General features: G+C 41.5%; 2 long non-coding RNA genes across 3 annotated transcripts; one reads left to right on the forward strand and one right to left on the reverse strand.

Moving 5' to 3' along the window:
• The first annotated feature begins 10,250 nt into the window (after positions 1–10,250).
• LOC127060110 (uncharacterized) lies at positions 10,251–15,430 on the forward strand. 2 transcript variants are annotated; one of them, XR_007778744.1, is made up of 5 exons: positions 10,251–11,226; positions 11,462–11,591; positions 11,764–11,796; positions 13,898–14,032; positions 14,353–15,430. It is a non-coding gene; the product is annotated as an uncharacterized LOC127060110 (long non-coding RNA). The 2 variants fall into 2 exon arrangements; XR_007778743.1 differs by lacking the exon at positions 10,251–11,226 and having other exon boundaries at positions 11,242–11,591.
• Positions 12,163–23,683, reverse strand: LOC127060111 (uncharacterized). The gene is made up of 4 exons (XR_007778745.1): positions 22,852–23,683; positions 21,331–22,410; positions 13,118–13,703; positions 12,163–13,022 (listed from the first exon to the last, which is right to left on the reverse strand). It is a non-coding gene; the product is annotated as an uncharacterized LOC127060111 (long non-coding RNA).
• Between the last annotated feature and the right edge of the window lie 1,728 nt (positions 23,684–25,411).

Below are 25,411 nucleotides of genomic sequence, written 5' to 3' on the forward strand. Positions count from 1 at the left end.
TTTCGTCCGTGAAGGGAAACAACACAAGTAGTTCTTGTGTCAGATCAAGTTCCTGGTTAGGTAACAGAGGCAAACGTTGGAAAACAGCCCTTTGTGCTCAATCTCAGCATCATCTGTAATTAAAATGAGTAACAGAGATGATAAGTGAAATAAGTCTGGACCTTATCAGAAGCTGGTAGCCAGCAGGTGGTTTTGTGGCCAACAATGCAGGCTTTCACTGCAGTTGTACTCTGGTGATAATTCTACCTTTTATGACTGCAAAAATGTTTCACAAAACATAAGCTATGGTCACTTGAGATTTTGAGACAAGAAGAAATTACTGTCCATATTGGCCAAACAGCCTGTAAAACTCTTGCCGAAGTTCACACACATCTTTGAGAAGCCAGTACAGCTCCTCTGGAGAGGAGACACCAGATTATACTCCATTTGTGTGTCACCTCCTGCCCTGCAGCTGCCTCGCTATGACTCAGTTGTTCAGCAGCACAATATTTTCTCTATGGCAATATTTTTCCACATTGCCTTTAGATGATGCATGCATCATACCCTGATTCTGTAGCCAGTCTCACCTCCAGAATATTCTGCGAAAGTTCATGATTAGGAGACAATTTTTGGCACTGTTTCTGGTAGAGTTTTCTGTTTCACACACACTATTTTCCCACCAATATGAAATCTGTTCTCTAAATAGTGTGTGTGTATATGCTACTGTGGGATGGTTTAGTGAGAATTATTTCTTGGCTTGTGATTGTTCTCCTTTGACCAGCACAGTTATCAGCTTTTCAGAGTCTATAAATCTATGAATATGAGTGTGAACATGAAAGGCTGAGGGCTAGAAGAAACAACCTCTTTCCTGCAACATTTATTATCATGTCATCCTTTCTAGAAATCTGTCAATCTGTTTGGAACTTAGACAGAAGAACAAAAGCGATTGCACACTTTTATCTTTCCAGTCTAAACTACTATAAGAGCATCCAAATGCTGATTTCTGCAGATGAATGGAAGTCTATCTTGTATTATTTCTACACATTCTTCTAAGAGCCCAACATTTTCATCTGGGTATCTCTTGTGTTTCTTTGGCTGAGGCGTGACAACAGAATGTTTAATAAGTTTAGTGTTAAAAGCTTTATCAAGAGCTTTTTCAGTTGGGATCAAAAGATCCTTTCAAGATGGCTTTTTAAACTCATAGTTATGCTTTTCTTCCAGAATTTTAGGACAAGAATTTAAAAAGAGTATTTAAAAGCGTAGTTAAACAGTATTTTCAACAAAACTTAAACAGATCTGCTCATGAAATTATGTGCTGAGAAACCAATAATTCGATGTGCACAAGGTCTTTTCTTTTTCTGGACCTCTCAAGCAGGTAGCTATGGAAAACCAGATGACTCTTCTCACATCGTTAAATGATTTGTCCAGTTTTGCTGGAAAATTGTAACCTTTTAATGAGTGATTGTTACCTTCTGGTAAACTCTTGCCTGTCATCTGAAAGTAGGTTTCAGCCATTTTTAAGCACTTTGGTTTTTTCAGTAGATAGAGTTTTTCCACTTACGTTAAGGGACAAGGTTTTCACCTGATGCCAGGACAGCTAATTCCAGCCATTAATACCATGCTTTCACTGATGGGCTGCCAATTAAATCCTTGCCTTTTCCAGCCATGTGTTCTATGCTGAATTTCCCCAAACAGTGAGGGTGAGGGAGGGAGGGTAAAGAATCCAAACTGGTTAAGTAGCATTAGGGTCTGTGTATGTCTAAGAAGTCACTGGTATTTTTTACTCAGCTTTGAACTGCAGTTCATCTTAGAAAATCCCACTGAGCAAAGGATGGCATATTACTGAGTGAGATGTAAAAATTACATAGCTTTTCAGATCTCCATCTCTCTGATTATGTGATACAGAAATAAGAACCACATAAAGATCTATGTTACAGAAGGAATGCTCCAACTTCCTGTGATGAATTTTTGATATCATGTAAGTAAATGACATCTCTTATCCACAAAGGTGTTTTCCCCTTACTTGATGTCAGAAGGAAGGAAACCCCCAACCAGTCCCCAGTGAGGCATCCCACAGTGCCTATGATAACTCACACCATGGTCTTGTACCTTTTCCTATATGAGAAAACTTTCCCTTTCATCTAATATTCAAGGTGTATATATAGGCAGCCTATGGTGCATAAATCAAACACAGCTTTCCTTGAACCCAAAATGCTGTTGCTCTATATTTTCTTGGTGAGTTGCTGCTTACCTGGCTCAATGGGAGGTGCAGTAGAAGAATTTCAAGCAAACCTCAAGGCTCTAGTGGATCTAGAAAACAAAGAGGTGGGTCGTTATCTCTTTTTCTTCATTTCCTACAGTTCTTTTGATGGAAGTATAAAATGAAGTCTGGGTTAGTTTCAGCTCTAGTTTGTATGTCCTGTATTGTGTTTGCTAAAGTTGAGATGCTCAAGGCACTGCGTGTCAAGCTTTCCTCAGAAGCTGGTATTTGTTTCCCCAAAGGAAGTTCAGAAATAGAAAACCTGATGAAGATGATATGTAGTTCGAGATGTTTAACAATCACTTAGAGGAGAACTACCTTCTAACAGTGTATTCTTTTTAAAACTTTTAGATCTTTCTTCCAGTATCCAAGGGGAAATTTCAGGTAAGACTTTCAGACTTCTTTATTCTGGTGTTGTTAATTATTTTTAAAATGATGATACTTTGTAGCAGATCTTGAAGGAAAGAGAGTTAGACTACAAAAAAAGACCAAATCCTACTAAAAGGGAATACATATGCTAATTTTTCATGAGCAGTTCTGTCAAATTCAGTGAAGCTATGGAAATAAAGAACCAATTCTGTGACCACGGTCTCTGAGGCTCGGTTGTACTCCTGCTGAAGGCAATCTCAGGAGTTCTTGCAGAGAGTTTACTTCTGAGGCTGTTCTCAACATTACTGAGCTGTAGACCGTGAACATCACCTGCTGTCATTTAGAACCAAAGGTGGGTAAGTAGGGTTAGTACTTGAAGCACTAAAATGTTCTTACCTCTTGGCAAACAAACAAGTGGAGTGTTATAAAGCACCATAAAGTTTGTGTCTGGAGAAAGCAATTTGTTGGCATAAGAAGTTTGCCAGTTTATTATTGCCCACAATAATAAACCTGTTGATCAGTGGTTTCAGTTTGTGGTCTGCAGATTTCTAAAGTTCTGTGAACTGAAAAAAAGTCCTTGAAAAATAATTAAGAACAGCCAGTCTGTTGTTTTAGAGGAAAAAATGTTTAGAGCTTGCAGCTTTAAAGAAGGCTAAGATATAGACAGAGGGGTACAGTTCTTCTGTCCTGTGTGGGAGGTACAGCTGGGAGAGGGAGTTGGCAGATCTAACATTCTCAGACTACTCAGTGTGGTTTTGATAAACCTGCAACCCCAGTGGATTTTAGTCTGCCTTTAAAAATCTTTTCTCTATTTTCTTTAATAACAATTTTTAAAATGTGTTTATTTACTCTACTGCTGTAGATTTTTTTAATCAAACCCCAGAAAACATAGGAAAGTATCTCCTTCTGTATTTATACAGAATTTCTGTTTCTGCCATGCATGCAAATAGTTATTGAATTTACTGAAAGATAAAAGTGAACTCATTTGGCAGAATATAATTTTGCTTTTATTTGATTTTTTTTTAGTGCATTCTTGTTCCCTGTCAACTTAATAGAACCATAGAAAGACTGAAAATTTCCTTTGAAAATGATCTAGCAAGAACCCTTATCTCTCGAATGGAGAAAAACATGGATCACATAATATCATCTTTAAAGAAAACACATACAGTAAGTTTCTCATGAATTATTTATAGTCATAGAATCATGAAATGGTTTGAGTTGGAAGGGACCTTGAAGTTCCCCTGGCTGGATTAGGGACACCCTAGGTAAAAATATGAAACTATGTGAATGTACCACTCACTTATTTTCAAAACATGAAATTAATCATCTCAGCATCCTGGCTGACTAAAGTCAACAGCAAAACTTTGATGGCATCTCTGCAAAACCACTACAACATCCTTAGTTTCACAGTGTTGAGCGTTATGGGTGCTGCTCAGCAGTGGTTTTACAGGAACTACCTGAATTCATAGAGTCTAGATGGAAGTTAGAGTTTCCTAAAAGATGCATCACCTGCAGACAAATCCTGGGACTTGTCATTAGGCAGGACACTAGTAAGAAAAGGCCCTAAGCCACATCTCAGTAAGCAAAGTCAGCAGGAAGAAGTATTCCCAATACTCAAATGTCTTCTCTCTGTTCATTCATGCAGCTCTGTCTTTCCTTCTGATTAAACATTCCCTCGAACAACCAACAACACCTTCTCAGCAATATGTTCTTCTTATTTCCTTCATTATTTTGACTATTATCTTTTGCTATTTTTTGCTTTGATCATTATTGTAGCAACCCCAGAACATCATACCCTGTCCAGTGAAAAACGTGACCCTACGGAGTGCCCCGGGTCACTTCAAGAGATACTTCGAGAACGTGAACGAGAACTGCTGGGAGTCCTGATGACAGCTGTTGGCACCCCAACTACTTGGGGACAACTCTTACCCAACACTAGAGCTGGTTCTGATGGAAGACAGAGCACCACAAAGAGACACCACACCGTCAACATGAATGTTTCTTATATGAATTATCAGATATTTATGTCTTATTGCAATTATTAGCATATTTATTTAATTTATAGAGTGCTTCTATATTTTTACCTTAATTTTCAAAGTGATCATGAATAAAAGAACTTAAAATATAATATATAAAATAATAAAATATAATAATAATAATATATATAATATTTTATTGTGGAGTTTGTGCACTGTAATAACTAGAGTATAAGTCAAGGCTATAGGAGTGATATCAAAAAAATATACAGATTAAGAGTCAGATCCATTGATTTGCATTTCTGCAGGCACTTACAAAATTGTCATCTGAAGGCAGGAATAAAAAGGAGAGAAGGTGTCTTTTAAATACATTCATAATTAAATTTGAGAACAATGTGTTTTCCTCTAATTTTACAACTTAATTTTTTTGCATTTTACATGCACGATAAACATTCTTTATTTAACTAAAATATTTAGTGTGCGAGCAGATCATATTTATTTTAATATTACTCCAAATATATTTTCAACCATGGGATCTTCAAATTTTAGTAGAGTAGTAGAGTCAGGAATTTGTGTTGTTGGCTCAGTGACAAGCCAAAACCAAGCCCTGAGAGGGTCTCTGGGTTATTGCCATAGAAATATAGTGATAATTATCAAACAGACACAGTGGTGGTAGCAAAGCTTGTCTAATTTAGGCTGGATTGGTTTGTTTGGTTTTTCTTCTCAGAACTGCCTAAAGCTGTATTTTTTATGAAGTGAAGAATGTGATTACAAGTCACTTTTCCTAAATAAAAATATGGCATTTTCCTAGAACCTGAAGTGTCAGAGGAAAACAACACTTGCTAGTGTATGGAAGTATTCCCTGAATTCCAAATGAATTGAGTTGATTCATGGAGCTGGCTTTTGGGGCATGAAGCAGCTTGAAGTCCTGCCCAGCTAGTCATTGTGTAACTTCTAAATGAAAAATACTTGGCACAGATCTATTTTTGGGAAGTTGTAGCCCATCTCCTCTGAAATAAACAATAGGATTAAGTAATGAAGCATAGTTATGTCCAAGGAACCATCCGGTTTGTGATGATTGTAGCAGAAAGACATGATTTTACAAGAAATGAAAGGGTGCACATCAGAGATTCCCATCTTGGTGACTGAGAAAAGCTATCATAAATCCTGACATTGGTATTAGCAGTGTGACAGTGGCTAATCCAGTCACTGTTGAAACTAATAAATCTTCTCCAGAGCAAAGAGTGGTAATGAGGAAGCCTGGAGAACACAGTCCCACAAAACCAAGCCCACGCCATTAGTCACTGCTGGAGGTTTAACAAGAGCAGACAAGAGCAAAACAATGAACTTTGAATGAGCAAACATGAGAAGGCATCTCTCTAAACAGGGCCCTTCTGACACAGCTCTCAAGGACTCAAAAATGCATCCAGAGAAACACAGGAAGCAGGGAGACCTCTCTCACACAGAGGAGATATTTAAGTACTTCAACATCTGCTCTCACAAGTAACTGTAAATGATGTACAGCTGCTAAAATTGAGGCAAGACTGGGAAACATCACTTTTTTCTAGAGTTGTATGTTTCACTCCAGCTTTCTGCATAAAACCGAAAAGTAGGAGCAAAGGCAGGATTTTACCACAAAGTTTGCAGAAGTTCTATAATCTTAGTCAAAACAAACCCCTTTCGACCAACCATTGCTGAGTGATTGTAATATTAACACAGATCATGCTAAGAACTCATCCTTCCTTCCAAAACATGTTAAAACCTGCTAAAAGTGTGAGCTATAATGTGTTGTACCTGCACTAGGGACAATGCTGCTCACCCACACCAAGCTAAACCTCACAAGACAAGCACAGAGAAAAGTGCTTAAATGACCAGACTGGACTTTAATTAGCTAATTAAGAAGAAGATAGCTCTCATTACAATTATGCAACTTTGCATAAGCTCAACTCATACTTTAAAAGTGTATTAATTCACTGTTCTATCTCTTTACCTTGTGGTGGGTCCATCCATGCAGCAAAATCTCTTTTCTTTCCATTTTATTCTTCTGGAAGTGTTTTCCTGCATTAGCACAGGTTAACAGAGTTTGGAGCACATGTAATTCCTGTTTTATGCTCTGTGCTCTTCGGGAATAGCAGTGCCAGGATTATAAAACAGTTTAGAATCCTTGGGAGCATTCTAAAGTAGCCTGAGTGGCAGAAATGGATTTTTAGTGTGCTGCCAACATGGTGTATTATCCCTTTACCATGCTGTCAACCTATTGAAAAGTCATTTCAAAGGAGAAAAGAAAGGTGTTCTTTCAAACCAGAGTCATCCAGGCACATGAAAGAGGTTTTTAGGAGCCCTGGAAGGGAAAGGCTACACACACTAGAGCAGAGAAAGTTGCATGATTGGCTATACAAACTTTAAAATTCACGTGCAATACACACAATGCTGTTTACCCTGTGAGTGAAAAGCTTTTTAAGGCTTTCATTTTCAGGATGTATAAGAAAAACAAACACCCAAACTAGGCAGAGTTTGCTCTCAGGAAGGTCTTGCTGAGTGCAGAGGGCACCTGGCACAGAGGCAGGCTCCTGCTGCAGGGTGTGACCCTGGGGGAACTGAAACCCAGGGCATCACTGCCACCGTAAAAATCAGAAAACAAAGAAACAAAACATTTAAGGACAAATATATGGAGTGGTTTTGGGTGAAAAGCTCATAATCACAGGTTTCTGAGCTCCTACAATTTTCATTTTCTGGTGAGGGAAGCCAAAGGATTTAAGAAAACAGAAGAGATGCTAAAAGCTGCTGGAAGGAAATCCTGAGATCTGAAGTAATAAGCATCCCACCAATGTTCTTCTGCCTTGGCACTTCAGGGAGATACATGACAATGGATTCAGGGTTTTTTAAAATATTTCACTATTCTGGCTACCATTCCACTGGCATTTTCCATGGTGCTTAAAAGCTTTCTAATACAGCCTGGGCTAGCCAGCAGTTGCACCTTTGCTCCAGCCCAGGGCAGAGAGCAAGCAGGAGATGACATCCACATTTTGTCTGAATCTTTAGCAACAGTTCCCTTCACTGTCTTTTCTGCCTTTATTTTTCACAGGAAGCATCCCATTTTGTGCAACAGCTCAGTCAAGCTGGTCTTCGAATTGGATCTGACAGGTCCCCACCAATGGCAGTGTCCAGTGCTAAAAGGGAGGTGTGCAAAAACTGAGCAGATATTACACATACTGTTTCCAGAAAGCAGTCACTCCCACGGACTGTCACAGAAGTGTAGATAAAATTTCGCACAACAGCCTATTTCCCAGGAAAAGTTTTCATTTCATGTAATTTAGGTCAAAACCAGTCTTCTCCAAGTTTCACAATCTCCCTGGTTTGTAAGTGGCCTTTATAGAATCACCAGGGCAGTTTTGGGACAGAGATGCTCTAGGAGCAGCACTACTTTGGGATGCAAGAACTAAGTCCAGGCATTTATCTTTGCTGTCTGTAGGAAGCAGGAATTCTGCTCACTGCTAGAGCATCCAGATATGCACAGGTACCTTGCTGTATCAGCCACCCTCACAAGGGACACGTACTGCTGGAAGGCAGCAAAAAGCTAAAAATCATTAATTTAATGTGGTGAATATGACTCCCTTCTAGCGACCTGCTTTTTGCACTCACCTGGTTCTCTCCATTACTGTCTGTTACTAATGAGAGTATCACTAAAGCTTAAAACAGGTTCTGCAACCCCAGGAGATTGGATGACTTTGAGGATCAGAACATTTGTCAGGGTAAGAGAAAACTCCATTTCAAATGGTTGGCTTTAAGCTAAGTTCTCAGCACAAAATATTGAAACATAACCATGTGAGAAAGCATTTCAGAGCATCTCTGCAGGAGTTGTTGCCTGGTTTCCAGAAATTTCCATTTTCTTGAGCCTGGCAGGCTAGGGAGGCACAAGATTACTGCACCACAGCAGTGCTGCATTTTGTACTGATATCAGTAAAGAAACTTTATCTAAATATTGTAACTTCACATGCATCTGCATGGAAAAGCAAAACCAGCTCCTACAAAGAGTTGCAGCTCAGTTCTTACAAGGCATTCTCTGAGTACATCAACCTCGTGCAGGCACATATCTGCAGGAATCGTCAGCATTTCTTGCCTTAAGGAAGCCCTGGGATGATCCCAGCTGGCATCAGCAGCACCTTGCACAGCCTTTAGGTCAAATTTATTTTCACACTCAGCATCATCTGATTATTCTCTTAAATAATATTCCAAAACCAGATCTAATGTGAACACTTATCACACCCTGACTTGCACCAAAATGCCTTTTTCATTAGTATTAAAAGTCATTAATTAACTGACTAGATTATTTATTCACTTCACTTCCATCCTCCTGATCGTTCAACACTGAAGTAGAGACGCTTTGGACAAATTCAGCAGTGTGGATTTCCACTTGCTGTCTGTTACTCTAGTCCCCAAAGTTTCTTCTGAAATATTTTCTTTGCTTATTCTTATTCCTATTCCTACCAATTCTATTCATGTTTGTGGTGCCTTCACTCTGCTCATACTCCCAGATATGACCAATTTGAGAACTGTAAGTGCCAGAGATTACAGTATTGAGGTCAGGACCTGTTGCTTACATTGCCCTATTTTTTCTTACAGCATTCTTCAACTTCTTAACCCTGCATTCATGTTAAAAACAGAAACCCCAAACCATCAGTACAATAACGAACCTCTCAGGAGATGGGACTATGATTTGTTTTGTTCCTTTGGAGCTGGGAAAAGCTGAAAGTAAAAGTAGATCATGCTAGTGTTGTATTTACAAAAATACTGTGAATTCTTCAGAACTGGGAGTTATCCCTTGCAGACTAAGTTTATCAAGGGGAAAAGAACAGTCATACAGGCCATAAAAAGTTCTGGGATTGTGCTGGGATTCTGCGAAGTGTCTGCAAATACCAAATGCAAGTGAGGGCAGTTGGGCCGGCCAGGAATGCAATTGGAGACAGATGTGCTCTCTGTGCTTAGCAGCCCTGGTGTGGGGAGGGACACAGCAGAGTCCAGCAGCCCCAGGGGCAATCCTTTGCAGTGGGAACAGGAAATATCATGCTACAATGGATGGGCCAACTGTTGGCCAAGGAAAAGGTGAAAAACGTGGGGTTTTCCAACAAACCTTGAGCTGAAACTGAGCTGCCCTCAGAGATATCTAATGGTGGGGTGGAACATCAGCCTGGCTGGCAGTGCAGCCCAGGTACCAACCAAAGGGGAGAGGAGGCTTTGCCTGCAAACCAGTATGAGTTTGAAGGACCCCAAAGGAAGCAAGCTGTGAACACAAAAAACACAAGGAGCCAAGAGTGGGTCTCACTCTTTTCAGCTTTATGGCTTACAAGTTCAGCCCAAGGGCAGCTCGTAGTGCCAGGCAAGTTCTTTGCATCTGCATCTCCCAGAGATGCACTTATGTAGCATCCACAGAATCAAAGTTGTTTGAATTGGAAGGAACCCTAAAGACCATCTAGTTCCAAACCTCTTGCCATGAGCAGGGGCACCTTCCACTAGACCAGCTTGCTCAGACCCCCACTTCCAGGGATGAGGTTTTTCCAGACAATCTGTGCCAGTGTTTTACCTCCTCACTGTAAAAAGTTCTTTCCTTATTATGTGCCACATTCCTACAAGGGCACAATCCTCAGAGCTGTGTGATGAGAAAGTTCTACAGGTAAGAGTGGAGTGTGGAAAAACCCCTCATCTTGTTAGAGAGGACAAACGGATACAGCAAAGCAGGCAGCAGCCAGCTGCAGGTTCGCTTCAGCTAAGCCACATAACCACTACTGACTTTTGACTTCCCCAATTCAAAGTATTTAGATATTGAGATGCTTACTCTGAAATGCTGTGGCATCAGACCCCAGGAGTGGAGCCAGCAGATCTGCAGCCAACACGGCTGCTGCCTTCAATGCTGTAAAATAACATCATACACCTTTTAAAAGGAAGTCAAAAAGGAGATTTCCCAGCTTTCCCTCCAGGAAAGAGAGAAACACAAGTCATTGGTTGATTTGGCCAAGTAAAACACCACACTGCCTTCAATTAATGAAGACCTCAGACTGGAGGTGGGATTCCTGCCCACCTTCCCTCAATACTGCTTCCTCACAAACCTGGTGGGTTTCCCCTTTCCCAGCTCCTGGCCAGAGAATGGGGCACTCAGGGCAGCACTGTCCTGATACAAAATCAGCTCTGGGGCATCAACTGTGCCCATGAGGTCTGGCCTGATGTGCTGAAGACACCCTGCATCCCTCCTTCCCACCCAAAAAGGGCCACTTTGCTGTGCCCATTTCCAGGGCCACCCTGCTGCTCCAGGGCAGTGGCTTCTCCTGCTGTAAATTAATTCGCTCTTAAAGAATAGCTGCATTTTGTCAAAGTTTTGCCAGCAATATTGGACAATTGCTGTAATTTTTCCTTTGTAGGCAATGGGCCATGTATTTTCCATGGGGTTGTGTTGGGCTTTTTTTCTTAGACCAGTCTTTCTCCTATTGTCTAGCACATAATTACACTCTGTGAACAAAGAAGTTTTGATTTCTAGGGAAGTGCTGTGGAGATGATATTTGTTTGGTCATCCTTTGCTTTACTAATTTTCGTGTTGGAAAGCCACTCATTAAATCTTTGCTGTCTACTTTCCATGGAAAAGCTGAGTGGGTAAGGAGGCTGTCCCAAGATTAAATGCCAAATTTACTGGAACATTTCTCTTCCAGAAAGTTTCAATGAATGTGGGGGGAGTTTTGTTGTTGGGGTTGTTTTTTTTTGTTTGTTTGTTTTGCTTTGGTTTTTTTAACCAGTTTTAAATTCAACCTAATCAGTTACTTCCTTGTAGAGATCATAAAATGATAGAGGACTGGTCCACAACCACTTACAGGTTCTCTGATCACATCAGCAGGATGAAGACCCTTCTCTACCTTCTCTTGCTGGCTGCAGGCATCTCAGCTGCTCCCCAGAGGAGCAGCATGGCTGAATTACTGACACTACTACAGCAAATGTATGAAGTGATGACAAAGGACATTCAGGTAAATTCAATTTCCATTTCTCTAATCTAAAATTTAATATACTGAATTCTCTTGTTTTGGAATTTATAACTTTTTTTGAAAGTAAAACAATCTATGTTTATTATCAATTATATTTTTATCAGTGTTAATGAAGAAGCTATTTAAAAGGCTGAATTAATGTATTATTTTTCAGAATCTGAGGATTGAAACTCCCAACAATATAGATGTAAGTAAAAGGTTTTTTTAAATAAAAGTAATTACTTTAGTTAATTTCTTCACTAGAAATTAAGATAGTTCTTAAGTTGTCTCTGAAAATACACTATTTGTATTTAAGAGCAAATAATTATTTTAAATGTAGCTACTATAAGATATAAAATTATTTATAAGATATAAAGTGTTATTAGATATAAAACACTATTAAAACCAATCAAATGATAAGTCAAAAAATGCTGTAATATAAAAGGAACTATACTTGTTCTATGTTTTTCTAAATCTCCTGCAGAACACACACAAGGAATGATTTTCTGAATCAGTTTTTTGAATGAGATACAGCTAAAAAGGAAATAACACATTCAATCACACTTCCTGCTTGTATGTCTAAAAAATCATTCTGTTTAGTCTGCTTCATTTAATCCACTTCTAGAAATGGCTTTTTATACCCTTACCATCAGTTAGGGAATTAAATAGTTGTATTAGCTCATCTTCTCAGTGAGCTGTTCAGGGGGCATTAACATCATCATTAAGGATGATGTTAATGCCCCCTGAACAGCTCACTGTGACTGGCTGTCCATGAATAGGGTCTGTCTTAAAGACCAAACTCCCCTTTATGCATTTCCCATCTTCTTTTGCATCTCCAATAAATTTCTCCTGTTCCCTCTCAGATTTTCTTTTTCAGATAACTTTAAATGACTCCCTCATCATGCAGACATTAATGAGACTTTTCTCTTTGCTGTGCATCTACTAGAGTCCTGATTTCCACAGACCACAGCCCAGCACAGAGCTCCTCTGCTAAGTGTGGCCAGATGGCCATTTGTGGAAATGTATCTGACTCATTGATTTATTGAAGGAGCAGAATAATTCCCATTTTTGCCCTAAACTGGTTAGAGGGGGGTTGCGGTTTCCATCTCATTCCATCCCAAACCATCCCATTTCTTGCAAATCAGATGTGAAGTTCCCAGCTCTGTCACTGCTTTCTGGATCCTGTCTGGAGGAGCTCTCTTCCTAGGCTGGTGCTTTGGCTCTGAAGTTCTGACCCAGAATCAGCAGAGCCCAACGGTGGCAGCTCACTTGTCCCTGTTCCTGATGAGGTCCCTGGTGGTGCCAGCACAGCCCCCTGTGCCAGTGCTGCTTCCCTCTCACCTGTTCTTTGGCTCCAGGGGTGACAGGGGCTTCCTTGGTGTCTCTGCTTTTGCTGTTTGTCAGTGGCAGAAGGACGTGGCTTCCCAGGCAAGGCTGTGGGAAAAAAATATCTTATTCATCGTGCAGCATCCAGGAATGACAAGCAGGAGATACCTGTTGGTCAAGAACATCATGGGTGCAATGCTGACCTTCAGCAGTTGCCTGCATTTCATCCAATCTTCAGTGATTAGGTTTTTCTTCACTTTTCATTACTTTCTTCACCCATAACATCTGAATCTGTTCTTGCTGCTGATGGTCATGTCCTCTCCTCTCTTCCCTAATCCAGGACTGTGAGTTTAGCTGATCTCTTTCAAAACAGCCCCACACTGGAAAGTGCAACCATCATCCATCACACTTTGCTTGGCCTCCATCCCACATCCCTTCTCTCCCTTCTGGTAGCCTTGTCCAGACCACAAGGTCTTGGAGACCAGAGCCAGTGACTGCTTTGTGGCAGAGGACCAGCATGGGACAAGGGCCAGGAGATGAGAGGGTGACCCCTGCCCCCATCTCTCCTGGCACACAGGTGTCAGATGTCACAGGGGTTAATGTTTGGAGTAGCCTCAAGTTCATTTTGTTTTCTTTCTCTTGTGTTGAAGAGACAGAGGCAGATGTGAGAAATCCAATCAGTCTTCACATAGCCTCAGAAGAGGCAGGGCTAAGTTCTTAAACAATGACATCTTTCATCTGGACATTACAAGAAACACCAGCAGATACTGTCCGTTGCCAGGTTTCTGTCTGCAGAGTAAATAAATGTTTAGAGCAGAGAAGCACATTCCCCTAAACTGATTGCAATCTCAAGCCCAAAAGTCAATAAGAATGAATTTGCTCCCCAGGCAGCTGGGCAAAACTCACAATGCTTTTTAATAAGCTCATTGTAGCTTGTGGTTATGAATACTTGTATCTCAATTTTTCTATTTCTTCCATCTTAGGATGTGAATTGTATCAACACAATCTTCGAAGGAACAGAACAGCTGAAAAATAATCCAGCTCTGAAAAAATTCAATGCTTTTTTCCAGAATTTTGAAAGACTGAAGCAATGGCTCATGCCAAACCTGGCAAAAGAGGTAGGAATTTATTTGCTGTCTGCCAGGGATCATGCAGCAGAGATGTAACAAAAAAGATCTATAATTCACAAATGTGTCTTTACATCTACAAAAGAGAGTAATTTCTTACTGGCTTATTTTTAGTACATGGAAGAATAAATCTTGGCATTATTTCATATAGTTATCCTTCCCTTGTTCTAATATTCAGCTTGATCCATCTCCAAAATAAGGATTCATATGTGTGATAAAAAATTTTATCATTTAAAAATGATTGTGGGATTAAAAAGCTCTAAATAATGATTAAATATTAAACAATTTCATTTTCTTGATTCATTTTTCAGGGGAAATGTGATACAGAAAGAAGGAACGCAACACTATTTATAAAAAAGCTGATGGCATTCATCCGAAAACTGTTAAAACTCACAAGACTGGAGAGTTAGAAGTTTCTAAAATTGCTGTAAATTTATAAGAGCAGTAAAATCTTTCCTTGTTTAAGAAGTGTTCCTCCTTTGTATTAAAATTTGGCAGGGCACACCTTCAGTTTCAGTGGTACTGCACTGGTTCCTGTTTGGCACCTCAAAGTATGAGGTGGCAAATTGGCAATTTGTATTTTGAGACAAACATTTAAATGCTTGATAAACCAAATCATGCAGGGGCTTACAGAAGGACCTGACTAGGAATAAAATCTCTGTTTCTCCTGAAGAGTTAATTTCTGAGTGCCAGGGAGACAGAGCAGGGGTGGGTGTCAGCAGGAGCAGCTGGCTCACAGCACACTCCTCATCCCAGCAGCCCTGGCCCCAGCGTCCTTGCTGTGCCATCAGCCCCGAGTGACAGAGGGTGCAGGATGGGGATATTGTCCCCTCTGCCTTTCCTGGAAACCAGACTGGGCCAGTGCAGGGGAACAGCAATATGGGACAGTCAGAATACCCTTCCAACTTTGAAGGTTTCAGGTCATGTTTCTACCAGAATGTTTTACTGCTCTCACACAACCTCCTTGTTCCATAAGCACTGAGAAACACATCCTGGGATTCTACTCTACCTGAAGCTTTGTGTAAATTTGACAACTAAAGATTTGTATGCATCTGAACATATAGCACTTAGAGATTAAATAGGTTTTCTGTAATGTTAATGGATAGGAGTGTTTAGATCACTACAGATTTATTTCTATTGTGTCAATTAAGTTATGTTATATTTTACAGACAAAAGGTTTTTGGAGAAAATATTTATTCTGTATTTTTACTACTTTTAATAAAATGAATAATTGTTTGTCTCTGCCTTTCTCCTTCCCTTTCCCCCCAGATTTCTTCCAAGGTATTGCCACACTTCAGGAAATCTAGTTATCAGTCAGGGCACTCAGATCCTTGAGGTGAGCAAGGAAATGTATTGCTGAAAGCTATTTCCAATGATACATGAATTAAAAAAACAGAGAGTCCATTAAGGTACCCACCTCTGTAACAGAGCTGAGCTCACACATTCTCTTGTGTGGTGTTTGCTTTTTTTTCTATGGATATCCCAGCATAAATTAATTTCTTAGAAAATAGATATATAGGAGAAAGAAATGAGAACAAAACTGAGATTTTTGGTCAGGTAGAGAGGTGGGTTCCACCAGTGTCTCTCTGATCATGGGAGAAGCTTCTTTGAAAATCTACTGATTCTGACATTGTGAAAAAAGAAGCTGAGCAGATGAGCAAGGCACTTGTCACCATGTTGCCAAGGGTTTGTTTTAATGTGTTCCAAACTCCTGTGTCAGACATGTCCTGATATCATATGTCAGCATCCCTGCTCCTTTTTCAGAGACGTCCTTGGGAACACCGGGGTAAAGACAGGTGACAATCTTGTGATGACAGAACACACATGCAGAAACAAAACATTTTCCTGCCACATGCTGATTTTCCCAGTGTTTTCTAGAGTTATCCAACTTTTATGAACGAAAAATACAGGTTTTTCACAGTGTTGCTCTGTAAGATGGGCTAAGCAGGAACAATTGCTGGTGAAGCAAGGGCTAATCAGCAGAAATAATATGACATGATATGATATGATATGACATGATATGATATGATATGACATGACATGACATGACATGACATGACATGACATGACATGACATGACATGACATGACATGACATAATATAATATAATATAATATATATAAATAATAAATATAAATATACTATAGACTATAATATAATATAGTAATATAATATAATCATAATATAATATAATATACATATAATATGAATATAACATAACTAACATAACATACTAACTATAATACATAATATACTATAATATAATATAATATACTATAACATAATACAATATACATAATATACATAACATAACTAACATAAATACACATAACATAACATAACATAACATAATATAATAAATATATGAATTGCATAACATGTATAATACTATCATATTACTTATGTTATGTTATATCATGCTATATCATGTTATATCATATCACATCATATTATATCATATTATATTACAGTTGTTCGTGCAGACGTTAAATTGTCTGCAGCTGAATGGAAGCAGAGCAGCCTCTCACAGGAACAGGAGGCGGCGGCTGACGGCAGGTGGCAACAGGAGACCAGAAATGCTCCCTGCATCTGCCGGGAGAGCTCTTGGGCAGGAAAACCTTAAACAGGGCTTTCCTTCCTCCTGGCACTCAGAGCTCCTTCGTCCCATCTGAGTCCCCCATTTGGCAGTGGCGCGGTTCCTGAGCTGAGCCCAGCCCATCCCCACCGCAATCCTTGTGCCCCAGTGCCAGCCAGAGGAGGGCAATCCCTGGGTGGAATGCCCAGTGACGAGGTCTTTGGTGTTGAGATGACTCTGAGGTGTTAGAAAGTTTGTTTTTCTTAGTTCGAGACCAAAGAAGAAGATGGGATTCTTCAGCTCTGGTTCTCAAGGTTGTTTATTTGCTCTTATCTAATACATTGTCTGACCTGCGGAGGTCTGTCCAGCAGGTCGGGTTGATGCACACTGACTATTTTGGGGGCAGTGTTATCTTTTTACACTAAAAACTACATTTATTTTATTTGCAATAATTTTCTAATACCTATCACTTATGTTAGACAGTCTGTCTCTACTCTAAAGTAATCTAAGTGCCACCATCACAGGAGAAGATGGAGGACAAGAAGGAGAAGGAGAAAGACAGAACACACCTAGATTCTTCTATCTTGTTTCTTCAACCCCCATTCTAAAAAACTCTAAAATTCTACTTTTTTACTTTGTGACGAATTAACTATCATTCTGCTTAAACTTTTGTGGCTTGTACATCTTCATATAAAGTTGGTAGTTTTTTCTATGGGCTGAAATCAAAGGCACAGATGTTTGTGACTTTGTGCTAAGGTCTTTGAGCCCCGTGCCAGGGTCTCGAGTCTTTTAGGGTAGCCAGAGGATTGTCTTGGGTTCCAACAGCGGGGCACAGGGGCTCATCTGAGAGCCCTCTGCCTCGGGTTTCCCTGGAGCGGGAGGGAGGTGACAGCCCAAAGTCCTGCCTAAAGAACAAGGTGACATCAGCAGGGAGGTGCAGCCCCGGCTGCAGCCGCACACAAGTGAAACGCAGCCAGGGGAGTGTGCACGGGAAGTTCCCTGGGCAGGTTTCCCTGGATTCACAGCGTGCACTTGAGAGGGGCCAAAAAGTGGAGAAAAAATAATGAATTGGTTTGGCTCCAGCTACAGTGGCCGTGGAAAACACCCAGGAATGGTGAGGAGAAAGGAGCACACAAAGCCTGAACAGGGAGTGATGAAACTGCCCATGAGAAAAAAATGTACCATGCTGCTGGCAGAGCTCAGGGTCTGCAAGAAAAAAAAAAGGAATTTCGGAACTATAAAGATACTGGGAGCTCTGTCTTGGTCGCTGTACCCTCAGATCACTGCAGGCACCTGCCCTCTGACCCACCTGGATCCTGATTCAGGGGAGAGCTGTTCCAGCTGCTCTTAAATATTAACTATGCCCTTGTATAGAAAGTTCAAAAGAATCATCTTTTCTATCATGCCCAGGGGAAAAAGAAATCATATAGCTAGTACAAATATGTGCTGAATTATGTATAATTATTTATTGTATTTTAAGTGTATACTATAGTGTGTTATACTATATAAGTATATAGTATATACTAATATATGTGTTATACTATATATTGTATAGTATAGTATAGTATAGTATAGTATAGTATAGTATAGTATAGTATAGTATAGTATAGTATAGTATAGTATAGTATAGTATATCTAAGTGTTATACTATATATAATATATATAGTATATGCTAATATTCCAGGGCGTTCTAGACTATATTTTTAAAATACATAATATATCATTAATAAGGTCTATTATATAATTTAGGTGTAATATTTTGTGCAATTTTTCTATTTTACATATAAATCGTCTTGTCTAGCACAGCCAGGGGAAAACAGCATGCCCTTAACGTGAAACAACACTCTAACTTCAAATAACCTCTCCTACTTCCCTTTCACACTTTAATTGACCCGGCGAGCTGCATTACTCATCCCAGACCTATTCTGGTTTCCTTCCTCGGGCTCAGCCAGTGGTCAGGGCATCCAGCGGGTGCCAGAGCGGCCCCGGGGGCTCAGGGCAGGAGCAGCCCGGTGCCCCGAGGGGCTTTCCCGGCACGGCCGGGGATTCCCGGCAGGGCAGTGGAATTCCCGAACATCCCGAGTGTGAAAAACACCAATCGCTTGTTTTTAAAATGGTAAAAGTTTTATAGTAATAAATGGTTATAAAAATAGTAATATAATTAGAGTAATAAAAATTTGGACAATTAGGATTTAGGGCAATACAAGAACAAAGAGTTACGGAGGGTCCGGGTACCTTTTTCTGGGCAAAATAAGCCCGAAAAAGGATACACGTTAACAGAGGGTTAACCCTTAAAAGCCCGTAGCACATTCATACACCTCATACAAGATGCATAAATTCCATTCAAACACAGGATTCTGTCTGGTCGGTGTCAACTTCTTCATCCTGACGGCATCTTCATGGCTGAGGGAGGCGGGGAAAAGTTCGTTTTCTTCTGATAACGGAGCAATAAATTCTTTTTCTCTGTAAGATTTGGGTGTCCTGTGGCTGCTATCTGGTGCGACTACCTCATTCTTAAAAAAATATATCCCACATACACAGTTTCTATTTTAACTACCAAAGTTACATTTTAACTACAAAACTACATTTAACATACTATTAAAATGTTAATACAGCACTAGAAGATTATTGCAGCATAACCTTCTAACATAACAGATATAATATTCATTTCAATATTTGCGAAAATCCAAATAAAACACGCATTTTCCACGCCGAGCTCCCGGGCCCGCAGCGCCCCCCCGCGGCCGCGCCCCGCAGCGCCGATTCCCGGAAGGCGCTCCCGCCGCCGCCGCTGCCGCGGGAAACCGAAACTGGGCAGGGCGGGACCGGCCAGGGAGCGGGATGGGACGGCACGAGCAGGACGGGGATGAGCATGAGCCAGGGAGGGGAGCGGAGGGTCGGGGAAAATCGGAAACACGTAACTATATAACTAACTAACTAACTAACTAACTAACTAACTAACTAACTGACTGACCGACCGACCGACTGACTGACTAACTAACTAAGAAACTAGCTAAACAAACAAACAAACAAACTATCTGACTGACTAACTAACTAACTAACTGACTAACTGACAGCCTGACTAGCTGACTGCCTGCCTGCCTGGCTAACTATCTAGCTAACTAGCTGACTAGCTAACTAGCTAGCTAGCTAGCTAGCTAACTAACTAACTAACTAACTAACTAACTAAATAAATAAATAAATAAATAAATAAATAATCTGACTGACTGACTAACTAACTATCTATCTAACTAACTAACTAGCTAACTAAATAAATAACTAAATAACTAAATAAATAAATAATCTGACTAACTAACTAACTGACTGCCTGACTGCCTAACTAACTAACTAACTAACCAACTAAATAAATAAATAAATAAATAAATAAACTATCTGACTGACTAACTGGCTAACTAACTAACTGACTGACTAATTAACTTACTAACTAACTCACTAACTAGAAACGCGCAAACAATGGCGACACGAAAATTAAGGGGAAAAAAAGAAGGGGAAGGGGGAAAGGATCAAAGAAAAAGGAGGGCAAAAAGGTGGGGCAAAAAGGGGAGAAAAAAGTAGAGGGGATGAAAGAAACAGGCAATGAGAAAGGGAAAAGAAGGAGGGACATAAAATAGGGGGTCACGAATAAAGGGGGGACATAAAGAGGGACAGAAAAATAAAGAGGATACAAAAAAAAGTGGGAGCACACAAAAAAAAAAGAGGTAGACACAATAAAAGGGGGGACAAAATAAACAACAAAGGGAAGGGACAACAAAACCCCTCTGATCTGAGATTTCAGCCACAGCTGGTGAGTTGGTGGCTGGGAATCTCCACTTGCACTGCAGAGGATATTAAAAATTATAGTAAAAAAATAATCTGTGTTTATTTCAGAAAATATCACTCCCACCAACAGGGGAAGGCGATGGGTTTGAACAAGGAGTTGTGTGGGACAGCTGGTCCCCTCCCCAGGGTCCCCCTCACTGGGTGCTGCTCAAGGGGTCCCTCCATTCCTTGGTTGGGAGAAGGTGGCAAGAGGTCCTTCCCTCCTTGCAGATCGGCCACTGTCCCTCAGCAGTGGCTCAGCTGAGTCCCAGTTCCCTCCTCCAGCATCCAGCTGGGTGGAGGTGTCACTTGGCTTTTCCTTTTTCTTGGTGGGTTCACAACCAGTGCTTACAGCACCCCCTTTGAGAGCACCAAAAAACAGAGCCAGAAGTGACAGCTGTGACTGCTCTGACCCCAGCAGGACAGGAGCACCACACCTGCCTCAGGCAGATGTTTTTCAAGCACCAAATCTGAGCCTTGCTTATGTAATTTGTGGTATTATATGTTAAGGCTGCTTTCTCCCTCATGGTGTGTGTCTGAGCAGAGATGTTTGCAGTTGGCATCAAGGTTAAAAGCCAATCAATCATTAAAATATAGGTAATACAACTTGGATGTTTTAGCTCATGATTTTCACTCTCTGCTATGGTGCTACAAGACCTTTGATGCCACCATGGTTGCCCTCAGCACTGGGACCAGCAGCCCAGCTCAGAGCAGGTCCCATCCTGCCGTTCACCCACGGTCTGTCCCAGCTGGGACAAGCCCCCTTCCCACTGCATCCTGCCTCCACTTCCTCTTGGCACCCTCTTTGCACAAGGACAGGACAGACTATTTCAAACAAAGCAGCCATTGTGGATGTTCTTTCCAAGATGAAGCAGAGGTGAAACAGGTCACTCACAGGTCACTGCACTGCAGCCTCCACTTCCAGCTGGCTTCTCCTGGAGGGCTGGTGTCCATCCCCAGGGTGTCCCTGTCTCCTGCCTGCTGGTCTGTTCCAGCTGCTGGAGGGCAGCAGGAGGGGCTGGGGGCAGGCAGGGGCAGGCAGGACGTGGGGTTGGCCCCCAGCAGCCCCTGCCTACCCCTGAGAAGGGCTGGAGGCACAGCAGCACACTGCCACAGGCACTGGCCTGGCCTTCCCTTCCAGGAAAGTTTGGAGCAAACTTTCCTGGCCAGGGCCAGATGAGAGGCACAGCCAGCCTTGCTGCCACGTGCTGCTTGTCCCTTTGGCTTGACTGCTGCTCTGCAGGTGGCTACTTGGCAGGAGGTCCATTCACACTCTCAGATGGACCCTCTAAGGGCAAATTAAAGAACTTGAAGACACAACTCACATTTTTTTTTCGCTACTGATCTCAGCCCCAGCTTCACTGGCAGGATTCCAGCAGTCTCAAGTGCATGGATTCCATTTGACCTGGGGGGTTAGTGGCCAGGAGGGCAGGACCCCAGGGCAGCCCGGGTCAGCACAGCCCTGTGACTGTCCCACAGCTGCTCTGCTGTGCCCTGGGTGAAGACCCATGTGAGAGGGTCCAGGTCTCTTTGGCCTTTTCAAGGAGCTCAGGCTGCTGCAGGTCTGCACCCTTGTCAGCAAAACTGTCAGAGCTGCCAAGTGCCTGCAGCTCACAGAACTTCCCTCAGCAAATTGTTTGTGACATGTCTGTGTCCTCCTTCAAGGAGCATGGAAAGTCCAAGACCACAAGTGAAGTTTTTGCAATTTCCTTCATTCCCACCAAAACAAGCACACTGTCTTGTTTGGTCTAATTAAAAAAAAATTTGCTGTGTTATCACTGGGAAAAACTGGAATAATTTTGAGTCTTGAGATAGGTCTTTCCAATTCCAGGAAACTGTAAACGGCCCATCCCAGGATATATTTATTGTAGCCTGCAGATCAGAGCACTTGCTGGGATTACATCATGCCAGCTGGGCAGAGTTTCAACATTTTTGACATTCATTCTCCTGCATGTGCTTCAACCAGAGTTCCTTTCTGTAAAATAGGCATTTATAAGAAATGGAAACAGCTTGCAGCAAGCCCTGCACCCTCAGGGCTTCTGACCCAGAAGCAGCTCATTTTGGTTGGCTGCCCCTTGGCAGTTTTTAAGGCTGATAGTCCAGCCCTGCTCCAAAAAAAAAAAAAAAAAAATATCACTCTGCATTAACACCTTGCTACCTGGAAAGCCCTTGGGAGGAAGAGGCATTTCCTGCCCACAGATGACCTCAGTGACCAAACTGTGACAGCAGTTGGGTACTCCATGGTGAGGTTATAGGAACAGTTCTGCACCCATTTTTATGTCCCAAAAAGGAAGGTTAGTTTCTGAGTTCATGGGGGAAGGGGACAGAGGCAGGTGGGAGGGTGGGGGGAAATTGGAGAGGGCTTGGATTAAAGCAGGTTTCTCTTAAAGCAGGTAGAAAAGAGGAACAAACAAACCTCCACAGAGTGGGGTCTGCAAGGGTGCTGAGGGCTGGTGGGCAGGGGAAGGTCCTGATGCAGAAATGGAAGGAAACAGCCAGGGCCACGAGGAAAGAGATAAGAGGCTCCCTCTCACCATGCTCCAACTCTTCCCCTCCACAAACCCCTGCCCCATCCTGTGGTTGTTCACTCCCCCCACCACAAATACTGCCTGGGCATGCAGACCCAGGGCTCTGCTGCCTCCCTGGGCTCACTCCCAAGAGCTTTCTGTGGCAACCCCAAGCCCAGCTCTCCCTGTCTCCATCTCCCCATTGTCAGAGCACACATTCCCCACTGTAGACCTTCTCCCCTGGCTGGGTTCACAGGGGAAATCTTCAAAGCAAAGACTGTCAGGAGCACTCAGTACAGTGCTCGAGCTCTTGCCCCCAAGACACCTTAGAGATTTAGAACCTGGAGGCTCACCTGGAGGTGAATGCAACTCTTCAGTCTGCACCCACCTTGGCAAGCATGCCTGCCCTGAAGTGTGCTGGTTTTCTGCCCTTTACCTTCCAGCTCCTCAAAGTGTTCCTGGATGTTCAGAACCTCAGGTTCACCCCATGGCACACAGGGTTCTACATTAACCACAATTTTTCCATTAGCACAGGATCAGAGCCACCCTGAGCTGCTTAAACAAGAAGAGCAATGATGCCAGAGAAAAAAGAGCCATGTTTGAGCCTCTGTATCTGATCCATAACCTCCCTCCTTGGAGGCCATGCCAGGAGCTCCATGGTTGATGTCATCCAGGTCACTTTTTTGTATCATTTAAATTCCAGTTTTCCTGGGAGCTCTTTATCTCAGGGCACTGGCTGAGAGGGAGAGGTATGTGTTATAGGATAACAAACACAACTTGCTGGAGGATCAGTTTGGGATTGAATTTGGTTTTAAATAAAGATACTATTAGATATTACTTCTGCATTCAACAATCCTAGGCTTGGGATGCCCATGGATCAAGCAAATGTGATAAAATATGTCAGTGGTCTGCTTCTCTGTGTCTCAGCTTACTGATAAAACAAGGGAACTGGTAATTCATGGAGGGAATATGAAAAAAGGTGTCCAATATAAGATACCTGTGAAATAAGGCTGGAGCAGGGCTATGATTCTGCAGAGAAAAAAAAATGTTGACATTATGGAAATTCTTGGGTGATTAACTGGGTGGAGCAGAAGGGCTTTATGGCCAACCACTTAATGACTCTCTGTGATTATTCCTTCATTATACTTTTATACATGACAAATTTAAGTATATATTCTTGTTACCTTAGGTAAGCTGCTGAAGGGTGGTTAGTGTAGTGGGACAAACAAGAGGAAGGAGTCAGTTTAATAAGGAGAAGGCTTTGTAAGAGTGCTGTGAGGGAGCCTGACACTCAATAACGTGGTGGAGACACAAGTTATTTCCTTGTTTCAGCAGAAAGATAGCAAAAAAGCAAACAAGCATAAGGCATCCCAGGCTGGGCAGGCCCTGCTCCATGGAAAGGTGCCATGCAGATGAGGGACAGGACACAGACAGAAAGGTCAATTAGGTTTCATTATGTAGGATCTGCCTGGGTTTAAACCCAGGAAAGAAGAGGTGATTGAGGGGTGGGGCTGTTAACTTTCCTTCATGCATTTCTATTCTAGGTCAATTTAATTGGTGTCTGATGTCAATTCCTGACAAGATACAGACTAAAAAGCCAGTAAGGGTCTCAAGAATACTGAAGTCATAGATCAAAAAAAGTTACTGTTCAAAATTCAGTTATTTTAAGGTGTTTGACCTTGGCCCATGAAACCAGGAAGCTCAGAATTCATTTTTTCTAAAGCTGGGTGAGCAATGAAAGCAAACCATGGGAGGTTGTAACTCAAAAGCATAATCTTTTTTTTGTCAATATTTATGTTGTATAAGAGGTGGTGTGACTATTTTTGTAGATGACATTTACACTGAAACATCAAATATCTGCTGTCTTTTTCAGGCTATGTTTATGTTGGCTTCTATTTGGCTAGTAATATCTAGTATCTCTCCTTCTTTGATTATTTTTTAATTTACCTAATATGTTGTATCTTTATCTACAGTGAAATCTCGGTGGTGAATGGTGCCTCTCTCAGCACAAAGACCCAACTGGAGGATCCTACCACAAGTTCAGTGTGTCAAGCAGACAAAAAAAAAATAACATTAGTTAAGAGAAAGCACGGGACTCCTACAGGGTGTTTATCTGCAGTTAAAACCACTTTGGGGCTTTTCTTTTATCTTTCTATTAAAAGAAGAAAACTTGCCAGAGCAGGCAGTCAGTGTGATGGTGTCACACTCCTGTCTCAGCTGCCCATGCATCTTTGTACCTCTCTCAATATAAGTTCCTGTTGCATATGACTACAAACCTTCCTTCAAATTATGGAAGTAATTAAAAATGCTCTAATATTCTGCTGAATGGAATGCACCTTGAAGTCATTGGGTGAAAATCTCATCTCCCTGACGTACAGTTACAGTGGACTAAAGAGAAATCCTGATGGTTTCAGTAGCCTTCTGTCATGCTGCCATTTCCCTTCCTCAGGCTTCTTCCAAGAGGGGTAA

This window comes from Serinus canaria, chromosome 13 (genome assembly GCF_022539315.1).
Source record: "Serinus canaria isolate serCan28SL12 chromosome 13, serCan2020, whole genome shotgun sequence".
NCBI lineage: Eukaryota > Metazoa > Chordata > Aves > Passeriformes > Fringillidae > Serinus > Serinus canaria.